Source organism: Pseudorca crassidens, chromosome 17, assembly GCF_039906515.1.
Source record: "Pseudorca crassidens isolate mPseCra1 chromosome 17, mPseCra1.hap1, whole genome shotgun sequence".
NCBI lineage: Eukaryota > Metazoa > Chordata > Mammalia > Artiodactyla > Delphinidae > Pseudorca > Pseudorca crassidens.
Genome location: NC_090312.1, coordinates 67356987 through 67374486, shown reverse-complemented (window position 1 = coordinate 67374486; position 17500 = coordinate 67356987). Strand labels below are relative to the sequence as shown.

The 17500-nt window shown below is 43.1% G+C and overlaps 1 protein-coding gene across 3 annotated transcripts in view; it reads right to left on the bottom strand.

The window, feature by feature from the left end:
- Positions 1-17500, bottom strand: part of JPH1 (junctophilin 1) — an 84119-nt gene that overhangs the window by 39870 nt on the left and 26749 nt on the right. The window lies entirely within an intron of this gene.

Here is a 17500-nt window from a genome sequence, read left to right as displayed (position 1 = left end):
CAGGACAGAAAGCCCAGCAATAAAACCACGCACATATGGTCACCTTAGCTTTGATAAAGGAGGCAAGAACATACAATGGAGAAAAGACAGTCTCTTCAATAAGTGGTGCTGGGAAAACTGGACAGCTACATGTAAAAGAATGAAATTAGAACACTTACTAATACCATACACAAAAATATACTCAAAATGGATTAAAGACCTAAATGTAAGGCCAGACACTATCAAACTCTTAAAGGAAAACGCAGGCAGAACACTCTTTGACATAAATCACAGCAAGATCCTTTTTGACCCACCTCCTACAGAAATGGAAATAAAAACAAAAATAAACAAATGGGACCTAATGAAACTTAAAAGCTTTTGCACAGCAAAGGAAACCATAAACAAGACAAAGAGACAACCCTCAGAATGGGAGAAAATATTTGCAAACGAATCAACGGACAAAGGATTAATCTCCAAAATATACAAGCAGCTCATGCAGCTCAATATCCAAAAAAACCCCAGACAACCCAATCCAAAAATGGGCAGAAGACCTAAACAGACATTTCTTTAAAGAAGATATACAGATTGCCAACAAACACATGAAAGGATGCTCAACACCACTAATCATTAGAGAAATGCAAATCAAAACTGCAATGAGGTATCACCTCACACCGGTCAGAATAGCCATCATCAAAAAATCTAGAATGAATAAATGCTGGAGAGGGTATGGAGAAAAGGGAACCCTTTTGCACTGTTGGTGGGAATGTAAATTGATACAACCACTATGGAGAACAGTATGGAGGTTCATTAAAAGACTAAAAATAGAACTACCATACAACTCAGCAATATATATCCTGAGAAAACCATAATTCAAAAAGAGACATGTACCACAATGTTTATTACAGCACTATTTACAATAACCAGGACATGGGAGCAACCTAAGTGTCCATCAGCAGATGAATGGGTAAAGAAGATGTGGTACATACATACAATGGAATATTAGTCAGCCATAAAAAGAAATGAAATTGAGTTATTTGTAGTGAGATGGATGGACCTAGAGTCTGTCATACAGAGTGAAGTAAGTCAGAAAGAAAAAAACAAATATTGTATGCTAACACATATATATGGAATCTAAAAAAAAAGGTTCTGATGAACATAGGGGTAGGACAGGATAAAGATGCAGACGTAGAGAATGGACTTGAGGACACGGGGAGGGGGAAGGGTAAGCTGGAACAAAGTGAGAGAGTGGCATGGACATATATACACTACCAAATGTAAAATAGATAGCTAGTGGAAAGCAGCCGCATAGCACAGGGAGATCAGCTGGACGCTTTGTGACCACCTAGAGGGGTGGGATAGGGAGGGTGGGAGGGAGACGCAAGAGGGAGGAGATATGGGGGTATATGTATACGTATAGCTGACTCACTTTGTTATACAGCAGGTACTAACACACCATTGTAAAGCAATTATACTCCAACAAAGATGTTAAAAAAATAAATAAAATAAAATACCTTTTCCATGGCGCCAGCATGATTTCAGAAACCAGCTCATAGACCTTGGTTCTCAAAGTCTGAAATTTAAATGCTATCAGATGACGAATCCCTCACATCATTAAAATTTTCCAAAGCAGCACTAAATGTCTGCTTGGTAGGTTTAATATGACAGTGAATTTTGGGGAAGAATACATTAATATACATAAATACATAATATACACACATTTTAGTATGTGTATATTACATGTGATTTGAAATATATATCTGCACCAACAAACGTTAACCACTGTTGAGTGTGTTTTTTTTGCTTGTTCTCATTTGGGGCCAATACTTAACTATCCTATAATAAAATTTTTTTTTTGGCTTTGTTGAATCCCAGGGAACATGACAGCTGGAATCAAGAAAATCTAAAAATCAACGAACCAAGCAAAAAATTTCAGGAATGAATACTTTAACTGAAATGGTAGCTAAAACTCTTGTACCGACTACTGTCACTGTTCTGGCAACTAGTAAAGTCAGGGCTGTTCATATTTTTAAATGATAATTTCATCATGTGCAGCGCCAGGCTCAAATAAGGCTTTGTTATAGGGTTATTATGTAATTCAATTCATGGGTTCAAAATGTCTCCTATGCCTGGAAAGCCTAATTGCAATGGTACTGTCCTTGACTTCTGACGAGAAATCACTGAAGGGGAATTCAGGGACCAGATTTAATTTTAAAATAATAATAATATAGCACATTTGAAGTAGCCTTCTAAGTGGCTGAGCGTTTTAACCCGTCTTCTCTTTTGCACTCTGGGCATTTACGCTGACCTGAAATTTAAGTTATGAAGTAGGATCCCAGGGTGTCCTATCCGCCGTTGTTATCTGAGCCTGTACAGTCCATCTCAAAAGCCCGTTTTCCCATCCCTTAGCCATCTCTTGGCAAACAGCCCTGCTCCCTGCCATTTGCCACTTGTGCTGGGCTATTTTAATTCTGGACAAGCTGCGGTAGTAGGCTATATTTAAATTGGCCTGCTCTGTGAAGAAACACGGCAAATTCACATGGCATCTCTTCCCTTTTTGACATAATCCAATTGTGCTTTGGCTTTGCACAAGCTGCGTGAGCTTCTGTGTCATACATGCTGGCTTAGCTCCCATTCCCGGCCTCCCGGGTGTTTACCACCCAAAAGGTGCAGTGGGGGAGGGCTTCTGGCAGGGAGGAGACATGGCAGGGACCCAGGGAGCAGTCACCAAAAACTCTAACTGAGACACACGAACAACAATGAAAGGAAAAGGAAAGATGCCCCCAGCTCCTCTGGCTGCGTGTGACTGGAATATCTGCAGAGTAATTTCTCAAAGGCCGATCTGCAGATATGAATTTTTGTAAAACAAAATGCATCTACTGAGACAGCGTTAAGAGAAACGGCACGCCCATAAAAAGCCAGCTTTCTCAGGTTTCTGAGCTTTTAGATAAAGTGGACATTCTTAGAAACACCTGGATTCTAACCGGTCCCTCTGACTGGCCTCACCTCCGTCCCCTGCCATTGGTTTATACCCTTCTGTGCCAGACAGAAGGCGTACGTCCTTACTGGAGTCATGCTCGTGCTTCAGAGAAGACGAATAGGCCGGAAATATCCCCTTAAAATCATTAAAAGTTAAATAAAATGTAAAATACGGTTTTCTAGAGAACTGCACCTGAAGTCTTGTAAACTTTCAGAGTTCAAAGCTAGCCGAAAGCCAAAATCTATTATGAAGAATCTGAAGACAGTTAACTTTCAAGGGAATATTTTACAAGTCCAAGACTTTTGCCTTGAGACCTTAACGTACCAATGCTGTACGGACATACTCCTTTTGCTGGCAGTGGAGTTAAAATCCAGACTAATTATAAGATCCTCTTCATCTAGCCGATCCAGGGAGCTGAAGTACAGAAACCAGGATTTCTGCCTGTTTACTTTTGTGATATTTTCTTTGACTACTTGGGCCATTAGACTTCACCTGCGGTCAGCCAGGATTCTGCTTGATTTTTTGCTGAATAAACTTGACTACCCAAGCAGGTGGTAAATAACAGACTTCTGTTTTCTGGAGTGAGCAAGAAACCGTCTGAGAAATGTCATGTTAAAAAAGCATTCACCCACATAGACTTATGAATTAATACAAAACCATTTTTAAATGTCCCTAACAAAGGAGGGGCCCTAGTAGACTATTTGGTTACACGTAGTCAGGGCTACAAGCTTTCAAATTTATCTACATAGTAGCAAAACAGAGATGAAGAAAATGGATCAAAACAGAGACGCCTGTTTTTACTAGAAGGCACACAAGTGTTACTATCATTGTGCTCTGAATATCATGGAAACACAACTCAAAATAAATCCCATATTACCCTTACTGCTCTAAGCTTTAGGAGAGCTAATTCCCAATTTCGACAGATAGAATGCCATTTTCTTTCCCAAAGGCATTCCCCCAGGCTCCCTGGTATTCTTTCAGGTAATAAAATAAACTAAGGTCTTCTTAGTGTTTTTTTCTTTTCCTAAAATATTGTCCAAGCTCATTCTTAAAGGCAACATGACAATGAAAAAAAATGTGAGGGACTCTTCCACCACAACTACACACAACTATTTAGAATAAATCATGCAGTTATGAGACTGGATCAAGGACCTGCTATGGAAACGCTGCCAACGGGAGTATAATTTTGGCTACATCACAACAGAGAACGGGAGTATAATGTCCCTAAAGGACCCTCGAATCCTTTAAGGTCGCTGCTCCAACAGTCATTAGGACTTTCCTCCCATAACCAGCATCCCCTGCCCTGAGAACAGAGGGAAGGAAAGGTCTTGATAAGACATCTTCTTAGGTCAGGATCAAGGTAGGAGAGACCAATTCTGGCCTTAAAAAATTAGTTTACATGATTATTAGCACTTTTGAAGACCTATTTTTAATAACTTCCTAATTATTAGTTCAACTTTTATTATATTATGTGCTTCTCTGTGATAATTACCAACTAAAAGACACACATATAGATCACACATACTCCAAGATTACAATACCAGTACATTATTTCTAGGAACGACAGAGTAGAGGGGAAGTTAAAGGAAATTCTATCACATTTCTTAAGGAACCTGGGAGAGGAACGACCATTAAGCAGACAAATAAAACCACAGGTGGTAGGAGCTGAAAATAAAGGGGCACAGGCCAACGTCTGGGTTTCGGAGGACAAGGACGGGTGAATAAATGGGACAGGTCCCAGAAGTTTATACCGGCAGTGGGCATGCTTCACACAGCGTGAACAACAGGCTAAAAAACTGAGGCTGGGAAGGTGTGAGCAGGGTGGTGACCTGTGAACTCTGCCCTCTGTGGCCTGGAGGTCAGCCCCTGCCTTTGGTCATTACACAATATGACAGGACAACAAAGGAGAGGTGCAGGTTCCTCTTAGTCAATTCAATGACTTGTAATCCACAGAGTGTCACCACTGGGAAAATCCAAATATCTGGGATATATTTATTGCATTAAGCCAGCAAGTACTGATGATGATGATAATTACTGTTGACATTTACTGAGTGATTTTTTTATACGCCAGGTTCAACTTGCATTATCTGTTCTAAAAACTTTATGTGCAATAGGTCCTGCAACCTACCCTGGGTTACCAGCTGGTGAATGGTGGGAGCTAATCTGAACTGAAGGCAAGAACTGTGCACACACCCCTCGTCCCAATCCTAGCCAGGCTGTAGACTTTCCGTATGGTGGTCTTTTCATTCTCTCCATGAACACCTGGTTTTTCTCATCATCTGAATTACTAAAAGATGAACATTCTCTTCCAGATATGACTAAATTAACATATACATTTCTCTTTTGCATGAGTTGATCGTTGTATATAATAATCTTTTAGCGATAAACAATTCTCGGTTTAAACAAAAGTATAATCAACACTGTCAAGCAACAAGTTGCTTATGAGCTGCACTAGCTTTCTCTGTGATTTTGCTCCAAGATAAGGGATTTTTTTTCCTATCAACATCTCCCTCAGACCTTGGTAAGACGCTGAGGTGTTGCTGTCTTTCACTGGGGTTTCAGTGGGTGACACACCCCAAACCCTCGTGGTGGTGGCATATGAAGCCCTCTGCCTGCTGGGCCACCCTGAGGCCACCATGCCATCCATCCTGGTCTCTGTTGTCTCCCTTCATCTGGAGGCTCTGACTGTTCCTTCCCTACTACTGCCCTTGATGTGTCCTTAGGTGTCACAGCATTTTTGACTTTTGTTGGCCTTGAAAGCCCGATACCTCAATCCACGGCATATTGTTACAACTACAGCATAAAAGTAATCCTTGGATTAGATTAGCATAATGGAAACTGCACGGTCTCCCTGGACTTGCTCTATAAATGTAGACACATTATTTAGGATTCACAGACTTCGAAAGTGCCAAACTAAAAATATCTCTTACATCATACTGGAACGCACTCAAAGTTGAGTTTCTTGCTGTTTGTCTAATCCCTTCCTATAGTGGTTACAAGCATGAGGTTTAGAATCAGACTGCGTGGATGTGAATTAGCTCTTAGCACTCGCCGGCCTGTAACTCAGGGCAAGTGACCTAGCCTTGTGACACCTTTGTTTCTTCATATGTTAATTGGGAATCGTGGTAGAACCAACCTTGCAGAGCTATTATGAGGATTACAGATGATACATGTAAAGCCCTAAAAACAGATGATACAGATACAGCTGGGCATAGAATACTCAACATCATTATAGACACTATCTATCCATTTAGTTAACTGAATAACTTAAACAGATATTAGGTTTCTAAATAAGCAACATCTTCAAATGGTTCAATAAAATATAAAAAACAGCAAGGAAAGTCTCCCTCTTCCCTTGTTCCTTACTCACTCTGGTACTAACCCAGCACAGCTAGGAAAGTCTCCCTCTTCCCTTGTTCCTTACTCACTCTGGTACTAACCCAGCACAGCTAACCAGTGTTGCCGCTTTTTATAAAGATTTTTTCAGGGTTTCTTTAAGGAATACAAGTTCCTGTTTTCTCCACAACAGGAAGCAATATATACGACATTTCTGTACCTTCATGAAATGCAGCCAGAAAACCACGACCAAACCAAGCATTAGGTATCATACTGTGCCAAGTTACTGCACCCCTGACCTTCGAGAGGGACGACAGTGAGTGTAGCTACCCAGGGGAAGCAGGGGTGCTGGGGGGTTCCAGTCAGAAGACCTGTATCTGTGTCCTGGTCCCAGCATTTGCAAGCGGTGCAGACCTGCGCAGCTAGTATACTTAAAAGTCCTGGAGGCACAGAATTGGTTGTCAACGCGTGTGCTGTGGGACTATGAGATATGAAAACTTGAAGACTCACACAGACACACACACACAGCATTACCACCAGTTAGAAGCTACCGAAGCCCATAAGGCCACTCTTTCCACTCTAGAAACACCAGCGGGTGAACGTGGAGAATGTGACATCTCTACTCCTGACCCGGTAACCTGGCTGGCCAGGTGATGTTCCTTGTCTAGGGTCACAAAGGTCTACATTTCCTTGAGGAACAAAGAGCTGGCATGGCCTGCGCTCTGTGCCTTAGATCTGCCTTGTCCAACTTTTTCAGTGTGGATCCGGTTTCTGTGAGAGCTGTTCTAAAATTGCGTCAACAATAGTTTTTACCTGACACTAGGCTTAAGGTCTGGAGATGAACGAGAGGTAAACTGAGAAGGAGAAGAGATGACCCCGAAGACGCTAGTGGTTTTCACGTCCTTAGAAGCAGCTAAACGTGTTCGGTCCTCTGAAAGCATGGCTGACGGGCCCAAGCCCTGAGATCCGGGTTCTATGCTGATTCCTTGCTACTTATGACCAGAGGCCTCTCACCTCCCTGTGATATTTTAGCTTCCTCATCAATAAAACGAAGGGGTTAGAATGAGAATTCTAATTCATTCTCATAACAAAATGTTACATATTTTCCCCACCCATATGAAATCAGATAAGTGTGCCTATGATCTGGTTTGCAACGGCCCATTTCCACCTCCTCGGCTTCCCCCTGCTTCCTACGGACAGCCCTTCCATAAAACCTGAGAACTCCAAGGTCTGAAGCTACAGCCTGAAGACCCCGGGGAAAGTAAGAGTTCTAAAGTTCCTTTCAACTTGAATATTCAATAACTGTGGTAGCTACACGTTTATTTCTAGGGAAATTTGCTTATTATATATAAGTAAAATCTAGGCCTCTCTTTATTGGTTTTTAAATTTTTTTTTAGAGTGATAATAGTCTTCCTACTAAATTATTTTTCTTTGGTAAATAAAGTTAGAGGTATCAGATTAAATAAGACTGGCGAATGTACCTTCTAACTAAAACTTTCCTATGATAATGTGCCCTAAACAATGGCCTGCATACAGCAATCATGTGGACAGTGAGAAATGAAGTTGTATGTCTTTGACAACAACGCAGATCCGAAACCCTAGCAACAGATGTTTATACCTATGATCATAAAGCCTAAACGTCCTCAAGGATTCATGGCTGATTATTTTTGTAAGTGAACCTCTAATGCTAGCCACAGTCTTCAAACATCCTGTAATCTTCTAACTAAACCTGGAATTATTAATCGTGATATCAACATACGTTGCAAAATCTGGAAACTAAGAAAGACCTCAGAGATCATTCAGTTCTAACTAATTTGTGCAGACCGGGCAGCTCAGGCCTAGAGCAGTTAAGCTGACATCACACTCACATGCACGCACGCGCACACGCACACACGCGCACACACACACACACACACACTCTCTCTCAGGTCCACAACAGAGATGTCTGCGTTATATGACCCCAGCCTCCCCAGGGCCAGCACCCATGGTGACAGCATGGCAGGAGGCATGAGAACAGCACCATACAGGAAGCAAAGTACTAATATTCCTAATGAGCTGGGCAGAAGGTATCACTCCACCGGCCATTAGCTGCAGAAACTTGGGGGACGTGCCATCGTCCTGGGACTCAGGACGCATTGTGGGCCGGGACGGCTCTTTTAAATGCGATTGCCAAGAACTGGGCTACTCTTCAGCAAAGCAGAATGTTAGATGCTGCCTAAATATTTTTTTTTTAGTTAATTATACTATTACTGCATTCACTTTTCTTACTAGTGATGAAATGGATGGGAGGAAGGAGAGGGAGGGAAGCAACAGCCCAGAGAAAGGCGGGCGGACAGGGAAAGCGAGGAGAGGAAGAGAGAGATGGCGGTGCCCTGACTGCTGTGGGTTCAACACAGCAAAGGGCGACGAAGCAGCAAATATTCCAGAGTTATGCTTTACGCTGACAAACTACCTCAAGTCCCCGAGAGAAACAAGAAAATTAAAATTTTAATATTTATAGACTACCATATTGTGTGGGTTGATGCATACACACAACACACAAATAATGATAATAAACGTACAGTACTGCCCTGCAACCACTAAACATCCATATTCCAGGAACTTTAGGAAACACTTTATGAACAAAATGATTGTGCTGGACTCTCCCTACAATCCTTCACGGTTACTATTCTATTATGTACAAGGAATCGTGCTCCGATAGGTGGTGGTCTATTCAAAGTAGACAGAAAACAGCAGAATCAGAACTGAACCCAGGTATGTTTAATGAAAAAGCCCGTCTTCTTTCCTCGAGAAAATAATTAAAATGTTGTGTGTGGGGGGGGGGGGAAATGCCAGTGTGTGATAACTGTTTGCTTATTATACTGGTTTTTGTATTTAAGTCACACATAATCCTGATAAAATGAACTTTCAGTAAGTTGATCATTCAGATAAAGATTCTTGTCAATTCTGCGAGCTACAGACAAAACTAAAACGGGAAATTAAACAGCATCCCTAAACCAACTCTCCTTCCCATTGTCCTCCCAGGATCAGAATGTTACCAGTGGTCACTTGGGCGTGTAAGGCTTGCCTTAATATAGTAGGAGCAGAACCCCTACTGATCCTTCAGTGAGCCAATCTGGTCAAGAGAGCCGAAAATACTAAGTGGACAGATGTGTTTATCCAATTATTTCAGGCGAACAGACCCAGCCTTAGTACCCAACACGCTGACATAGCCCCATTCTTCTTTGGAAGCAAGTGTTCACGGACGAACATTCTGTTTTTATGAGACTTTGTAGAAGGTGCTCAGTGTTCTTCTGATTACCGGAATGCAAGTGTCTAGGCCCGGCTCCCCACACCAGATCCACTCCTATGTGTCCTGCGTGGTTAGTAGGACCTACCCCAACTCTGACCTAACTCAGCCCACAATTATCCCCTCATATTCCTACTTCGATGCTCTTAGGCCATGGGAAGTCTTCCTAAACACTGTTGGATTTCGCGCTCCTACACCCTGTCCTTTTCTTTTTTTTTTTTGTGGTACGGGGCCTCTCACTGTTGTGGCCTCTCCCGTTGCGGAGCACAGGCTCCGGACGCGCAGGCTCAGCGGCCATGGCTCACGGGCCCAGCCGCTCCGCGGCATGTGGGATCTTCCCGGACCGGGGCACGAACCCGCGTCCCCTGCATCGGCAGGCGGACTCTCAACCACTGTGCCACCAGGGAAGCCCTGTCCTTTTCTTATAACCCCTGATGCTGCCACTGCCAGCCTCAGCCTTCCCAGGGGTGCCCGGCAATAGCCATCTTTGACCTCGTGACGGACTGGAAGACGGGGAGAGGCGACACAGAGATGACCAAGCTAGCTCTTAGAAACCCTCCGAAACACGCCTGTGAAGCTGTCTAACCCGAGCGGAGGTGAGGACACTTTCCCGAAGTTCCACAATTACCCCTTACGGAAGGCTCACTATGCGTCAGGTGTTAACACAAGATCCATCTCACACGTTAGCTCATTTAATCCTTTTGATGTCCCTCTGGGAGAGCTCCACAATGAATCCTATTTCTACTGATGAAGAAACCAGGGCTGAGAGAAGTTAACTAACTCGCCCAAGGCGGAGTCAAGACTTTGCCTGGTTCCAAAGCACGTGTTCTTCCCACATTGCAGGACCTTATATTACAGCGTGGATAAGACCGGTCCTTCTTACTAGGCTGGAATCTTCCTCCAAGTTTTGCCTGTCAAAGACCCAAACTATTATTAGGGAGGATGTGTGAATATTTTAGTCTAAAACAGAAGACCCAGAGGCTGTCTGCCCGGCCACGCAAGGCATTCCACTCTCTATCAGGAAGTTTTAATTTTTTCTGTGTCATTAGGCCAGAGATGCCAAGAATATTCATGCTGTGGTGGGTACCAGCAGTACTCTAAACTGTAGCAAAAGATTTTAAATGAAAACCTTCAGAATGGATACATGTGAATTTAAACAGGTAGCACAATATTTTACTGGAGACACATTACTGAACTGTATCTTGGTTTTTTAAAAAGATAGTTGAACGCAGTGTCGATTATAGCACTGCTAGTGATATGGGGCGTTTGAGGCAACCTAAGAGTCCACCACTAAGCGAATGGTCAGTGAACCGCGGTACATGCACACTTTGGAATACCGTGCAGCTGAGAACCCACAGCCCAGGTGTCCATATGGCCACAAGGATAAATCTTAACACGCTGTCTTGAGGGGCAAAAAATATAAACAAAACTAAAAAATTTATACAGGAATGTTATTAATCTATTAATAATTATAAAGAAAAGGAGCTGTGTGACTTGGTGCCATTCATATAAACTACAAAAATATAGAAAATGACACTCTTCCCTTTATACAGAATCAATGACACATAATAAACATCTATTACTGAGTGCTTCTAGAGTGGAAGGGGACAGGCCTGGGTAAACAGACAAAGGGGACGAGGGGGGCCTTGCATACAGAAGGCCAGGACCTGAGGAATGGGACTACTTCAACCTTCTACACTAAGGGGTTCAGCAAAGGTGAGGGGGGGGACAGGGAGGGGTGGGAGGAGGGGAAGGTAGGAGAGGCAAGAGGGAAGACAGAGAAGGAGACAGTCAGAGGGTGGACCCAAGTTATGAACCCAGCTCAGAGCTTTGCTTCCACAGGGTCGTTGTAATCTCGTAGCTCTATTTCGTGGTGGTCTAATACTCCGTCCTCAGTTCTGGGAACGTTCCCCGCGCTCACGTGCACTCGGTCACCGCCCCCACCCCAACCCCACCCCTGTACAACCAAGCCTGGCCTGGACCCAGTCTGCAGGCTGGGATACTAACGTAAACTGAAAATGGCAATTGTTGGCATGAGAACTGAACCCTTGGACCGATGCCTATAAAAAACGCTCCGTTTTCTTTTTATAAATACACAGACTGGCAGAGTATAAACACCGCAATGCGCAGAGAGCCAGGAAGTGAAGAGAGGGGTGGGCTCACAACTGGATGTGATTGAAAGTTCCCTTCCCTGCCCTCCCCCTGCACGCACTGAATCCAGCCGTGGCCGTGACCACACCTCTCCTTCCCTGGGACCCCAGCCTTGGAGAGTCCGCCTGTCTCTTAACCTCAGGCCGGGTGGGGAGGCGCTGGGGGTGGTGGTGGGGAAAAGCCGTCAGGAGCCAGGAATGGTGAATGAACTCCTAAACAAACTCTCCACTGACACATCACTAAAAATAAGTATGCTTACATGCGTGACACATTTTTGGAACGGTACACTGAACTCTCTCTTTTCTCCTCTCTAGGGACTTAACGTTTCATACTCATCTTTATAGGAAGTAAAACGCAGGTACAAGAACTCTGAGCGTGGTAGGTAGGAGCTGCTGATGTCTGTGATCAATGCACAATTGCCAGAGCTGCAGGGAACGGCTGGGCACGTGTATCAGCTGCTAGCCTGCATCCCGGTCAAACGCTGATAAGGCTCACTTGGGCATTGCCTTATTTAGTCAGGCTTCTGTGCCCAAACACTGGTGCACAGTGACAAGTGCACATGCTATTACCAGTCTTTCTCCTCTTGGTCACTGGTGCTGACACACCAATTACAAAAAGTGTCTCCATTACTTAGACAGCCTCTTGCCTTTCCCAGCAGGTAACGGTATCACAAATAAGCCTGAACACGTCTACCGGGCAAAGAATTCCCATAAGCAACACCGAAAATTAAACTCTAATTCTTAAGGCTTTCCACCCCCTTTACCCCAACACTGAACAAATTATAATGTTATACATTAATACTCTATTGGCTAAACTGCTTATTTTTTGTAGTGTTGTAATATGATTACTCTATTTGGCTAAACTGCCTTTTTTCATAAACTAGTATTATTACTATTTCTGACTATATTATTTTTAAAAAGAAGCATAGTGTTGTAAACAGCCTAATATTAGAAGTCAATAATTTGACCTAGACCTTATTGTGCTCTTAACTGCACCAATATATATGAATCTTGTATGTCTATGTACACATATATGTGTATGTACATAAACCACTATATGTATTTAAATTATCTTCTGCAAGAAATCTAGCATATGAGCAGTTTTAATTACTTAGAGAATGAGGAAGCTCTTTATGTATTGATAAGGAATGAATTCCAATACGTGCTGTTAATTTAAAAAAGCACAGAGTACAAAATAGTGTGGATTCTAGTTATAATCCTATATATACAATTCCAAGACCTAAAAACCTTTAAAAACCGTAATTTTCTTTTTGTAAGTTTAGTGCCAAAACTTATTTGACAGTAACACCTGAATGCACCTGACATGAGTTGCATTTATGGTTCTTACGGCTATTTACGGTTCTTATTTATCCCACCTGGTATGAATATTCAGTTTCCCTGGAGAATTCATTTCTTTTATTATTCAGCGCTGCTCAGACCCCCTGGGGGGGTGTTACGTAATTTATGCTATATGCACCATATTGCTTTTCTAAAATCCAATAAACTGAATTCTAAAATGAATCTGCACCCAAAAGGCTTTGGAGAGCAGTTATGGACTTGGGGTATGTAACCATCTGCGTCAAAGGGAATAAAGTGTGTATCTGGATGTACGAATATCAGAAAAATTTTATGAAGTCCTAATAACACTGGTTGTCTTTCGGGAGAGAGATTTACTACTCAGCCTATTCCACTTTGTAACTTTAGAAGTTTGAACCATGAGCGTGTATCACGCATTCACAAAATAAAGAAAAATTTAAAAAATTGTAAACCACAAACGATAAGCATACCACGAGAGCCCGATCTACTTAAAATCCATCCTGTTAACAAGTCTGACAGGCAACGCTTCACACCCACTGTCAGTGGGTCCCTTTGACGAAACTCCCTCAGTCACCGTGAAGTCTGGTTTCTTTCGACTCTCGTCTTGAGCACATCCAGGTCTTTCCAATGCATTCCCCTCTTCCTCTAAATACTGTTTGCCTTTTGCTTCTTAAATGAAACCTTTGTCTCCCTAACCCGCCTGTGGTTACTTCAATTATGTTTGTAACTCTCTAAAACTCATGTAGTTGGCCAGATATATGCTTACTTATTGGTCCTATTTTTTCTATTACACTGGAATCTCATGACAGTAGGGATAAAATGTCTGGCTTTAAAAACTCTACTTGCGGGGCTTCCCTGGTGGTGCAGTGGTTAAGAATCTGCCTGCCAATGCAGGGGACACGGGTTCGAGCCATGGTCCAGGAAGATTCCACATGCTGCGGAGCAACTAAGCCCGTGTGCCACAACTACTGAGCTCACGTGCTGCAACTACTGAAGCCCGCGCACCTAGAGCCCGTGCTCTGCAGCAAGAGAAGCCACCGCAATGAGAAGCCCGCGCACCACAACGAAGAGTAGCCCCCGCTCGCCGCAAATAGAGAAAACCTGCAAAGACCCAAAACAGGCAAAAATAAATAAATGAATCAATCTAAAAAAAACGAAAAACAAAAAAACTTTACTTGGCACAGTTTTTCTTACATGGATGGTCAATTATACTGTGTGTATATCTGGTCTTCCTAATGAGCCTCCTAGGGCCTGCTCATATAGTGATAAATATTAGCTAAACTGAATTAAGCCTAGAAAAGAAAAATTACTTCCCAGGAAAGCTTTAAAATGAAAATAAAATGGAAAAAACAATCAAGGCAGGCTTTAAGACTCAAATACCACTTGTAATGACAATTAGAGGTAGAACCCTGGGCTGACAGGGAACCATTCTGAATTTACAATTTCCAAATGCTGACACATGCCCTGAGGGTGGAGAAAACTCAGTTACGTTTTGGTGCTCTTGCATACAGAAGAAATGATCTAACAAGAAATGCTCTGAGTTAAAGAAGCAAGTTATCTACTAATCGTGATGAGTCCTGAAGACCTAAACTAAGAGTCAGAATCTTTAAAAATCATTGACTTCTAAATTTAGAAAAAACCCAAATCCTTATCTTAGAATCCCTGAAATCACTTCAAAATCATTTTTGAAAAGGTCACTAAATTGCATTAGTACACATATTCACTTTAACAATTAGTCCAGTTTCTCCTTTTTTAAGACTTAGCAGAGACTTTTGAAGAAGAGTAAAATTCCATCTAGTGAAGTGAAACTTGCCTCTATACAGTTCATCCAAGTCTAGTGCTTTGGCACTGGTAACAAACCTTTGCATTCAAAACCATTCGAGGGACTTCCCTGGTGACGCAGTGGTTAAGAATCCGCCTGCCAACGCAGGGGACACGGGTTCGAGCCCTGGTCCGGGAGGATCCCACATGCCACAGAGCAACTAAGCCCGTGCTCCACAGCTACTGAGACTGAGCTCTAGAGCCCGCGAGCCAAAACTACTGAGCCCATGTGCCACAACTACTGAAGCCCGCGTGCCTAGAGCCTGTGCTCCACAACAAGAGAAGCCACCACAATGAGAAGCCCGTGCACTGCAACGAAGAGTAGCCCCCGCTCGCCGCAACTAGAGAAAACCTGTGCACAGCAACGAAGACCCAACGCAGCCAAAAATAAATAAATAAATTTATTTAAAAAAAAAAAAAACATTTGAAACCCCCACTCCAAATAGAAACCATATTTTCTCTCCTTTTTATTCTCGTAAATTATTCCTACTACAGAAATTCACTTTTTTTTTTGGCCATGCCCCACGGCTTATGGGATCATAGTTCCCTGACCAGGGATTGAACCTGGGCCCGTGGCAGTGAAGGCTCCGAGTCCTAAGCACTGGACTGCCAGGGAATTCCCAAGAAATTCACTTTTAAACCATGTCTGTGTAATCACAAAATAAAGACAGAATGCCTAAACAGTTCTCAATACAAATGTGGACTTGTTGTGACTAATAATCACTGAACTTTTTTCTTTAAGCCAGAAAAAACTTGGTCAGAATTCTAAGTCACCATTCTCACTTTACAGATGAAAAAACCAAGTCCAGAGAAGTCCCAGTTTATTGGATGTGTTCGATCTGCTGTGCACTCTGAGCTATGCAATTATCAAGAAGAACTGGCTGGACATTTTTAAAGAAACAAGTACGTACCTATAGCCTGTTAAGTACTGAAACAGAGGTCTGCACCCAATGCCAAGGGCGGAGAGAGGAAGATGGAGGGAGCTAAAGAAGGCAGGCCCGGGGGGCATGGGGGGGGAGGGGAGGCACTTCCGCAGGGACAGGTTTCATCGTCCCCCCTCCTCCGTGGGTCCGCTAAGCCTCCTGCCACCCTCCCTGGCAGAATTTCAGCTGCACCAGCACTTCTGCCCGCTAATCGGCTGTTTACTTGTCTGGCTTGCCCAGAGGGCAAGGGCCGCCTCTGAAAACCCGTTTCTTGACCATACGTAAGGTCAGCACGGAGTAGGCTCTTGGTCAGCATCTATCAAATGAACTGGATCTACACATGACCTTGCGGTAAAAATGGGCCAATCCAGAAGGACGGTGGATGCTGACTTTGAGTGGAGAAGCAGGAAAAGTGGGAAACAGGAGAAGGCAGATGTGAACAGAAGGCAAGGAAAAGCAAGAGCTAGAAGGCCAGAGATAGTTAAAGGAACATGTGAGCGCTCAAGGAAATGCTTTATGAGGAAGGCAAGACAAAAAGAAAGTTAAGCCCGTGGACGATTTCTCAACAGAGATGAATGTGTGCTTCATTCTTAGTTAACACTAAATAAACAGGTCAGGAAACGAGACACTCCTTCGGTTATTTGAACAATCTTTTCCCCCCACATTTCCGATAAGACCTAGTAAATATTTCAGCTGTGCAGAGCTGACCTGGCCTTAAAAAATGACTTTCAAACTATGCACTTCTTTTGTGCACGGAGTGAAAATGTTACCTAAGAGTTTGCTGCTTGGCAAACACAGACTCACTCAGTGAAGGGAGTGTTATGAGACACCGGAAAGGAGGCTGCTGTGTAAACTGTGAAAGACACCAACCAACCAACCCAAAGAAATCCATCTATTCTAAAACCACAGGATCCATTAAACCCAGCTACCTTCAATAAGGAGGAAGTAGATTTTCTATAGAAACCTTATTAGAGAAGATGGTGTATTTGTTTAGTTAGATCCGACTGTCATGTCTTTCCAGGTTTAAAATGATAAATGACCACCAGGGCCTAACATAACTGGAGTCATGGCAATGGGCGTGTGTATCTATCACAAGTATGCCACTAGCTAGAGCACGGTCCTCTTTAAAGCAAGATGCTAACACACAGTTGCTTAGCAAGAATAAGATGGTCTAGCAGATTTATAATGGTAATTAAAGCTTTGATTTTTAAAAGAGGTGATAACCCCAAAGGTATTTCATTGAAAAGTGCACAGTAATCACAAACCTTCAGTAGCACACCAGGAATCAGGTACATTACAAGATGTTCCCCATTGGGCTACTGTTGCCCTCACACCTGCTTTTGTGCCCTTTTCTCATGCTCTTTGCTCTGCTTAGAACACATTCCCCCCCGCCACCAGCCATTTCTGCTGCCCAAATCCTTCTAGTAGTTGAAGACCAAACTCTAACCCTCTCCCCATAAAGCCTTTCCTGATGCTCAAAAAGGATGAATCACTTTGCTCTTTTAAACTTTACCCAGAACTGAAGATTCTGAAAACCTGATTCTATCCGGGCACTTACTCTTCACCTTGGATCACGGTGACCTGTCACGTTCCACCACGAGGCTCTAAGCAGCTGGAGATCCAGCATTATCTCGGGCTCACTTGCAAACTCCTAGCAGCGCTCCCTCACAGAAGCACCAACAGTATTCACTGAGATAAAGAGGGGGGG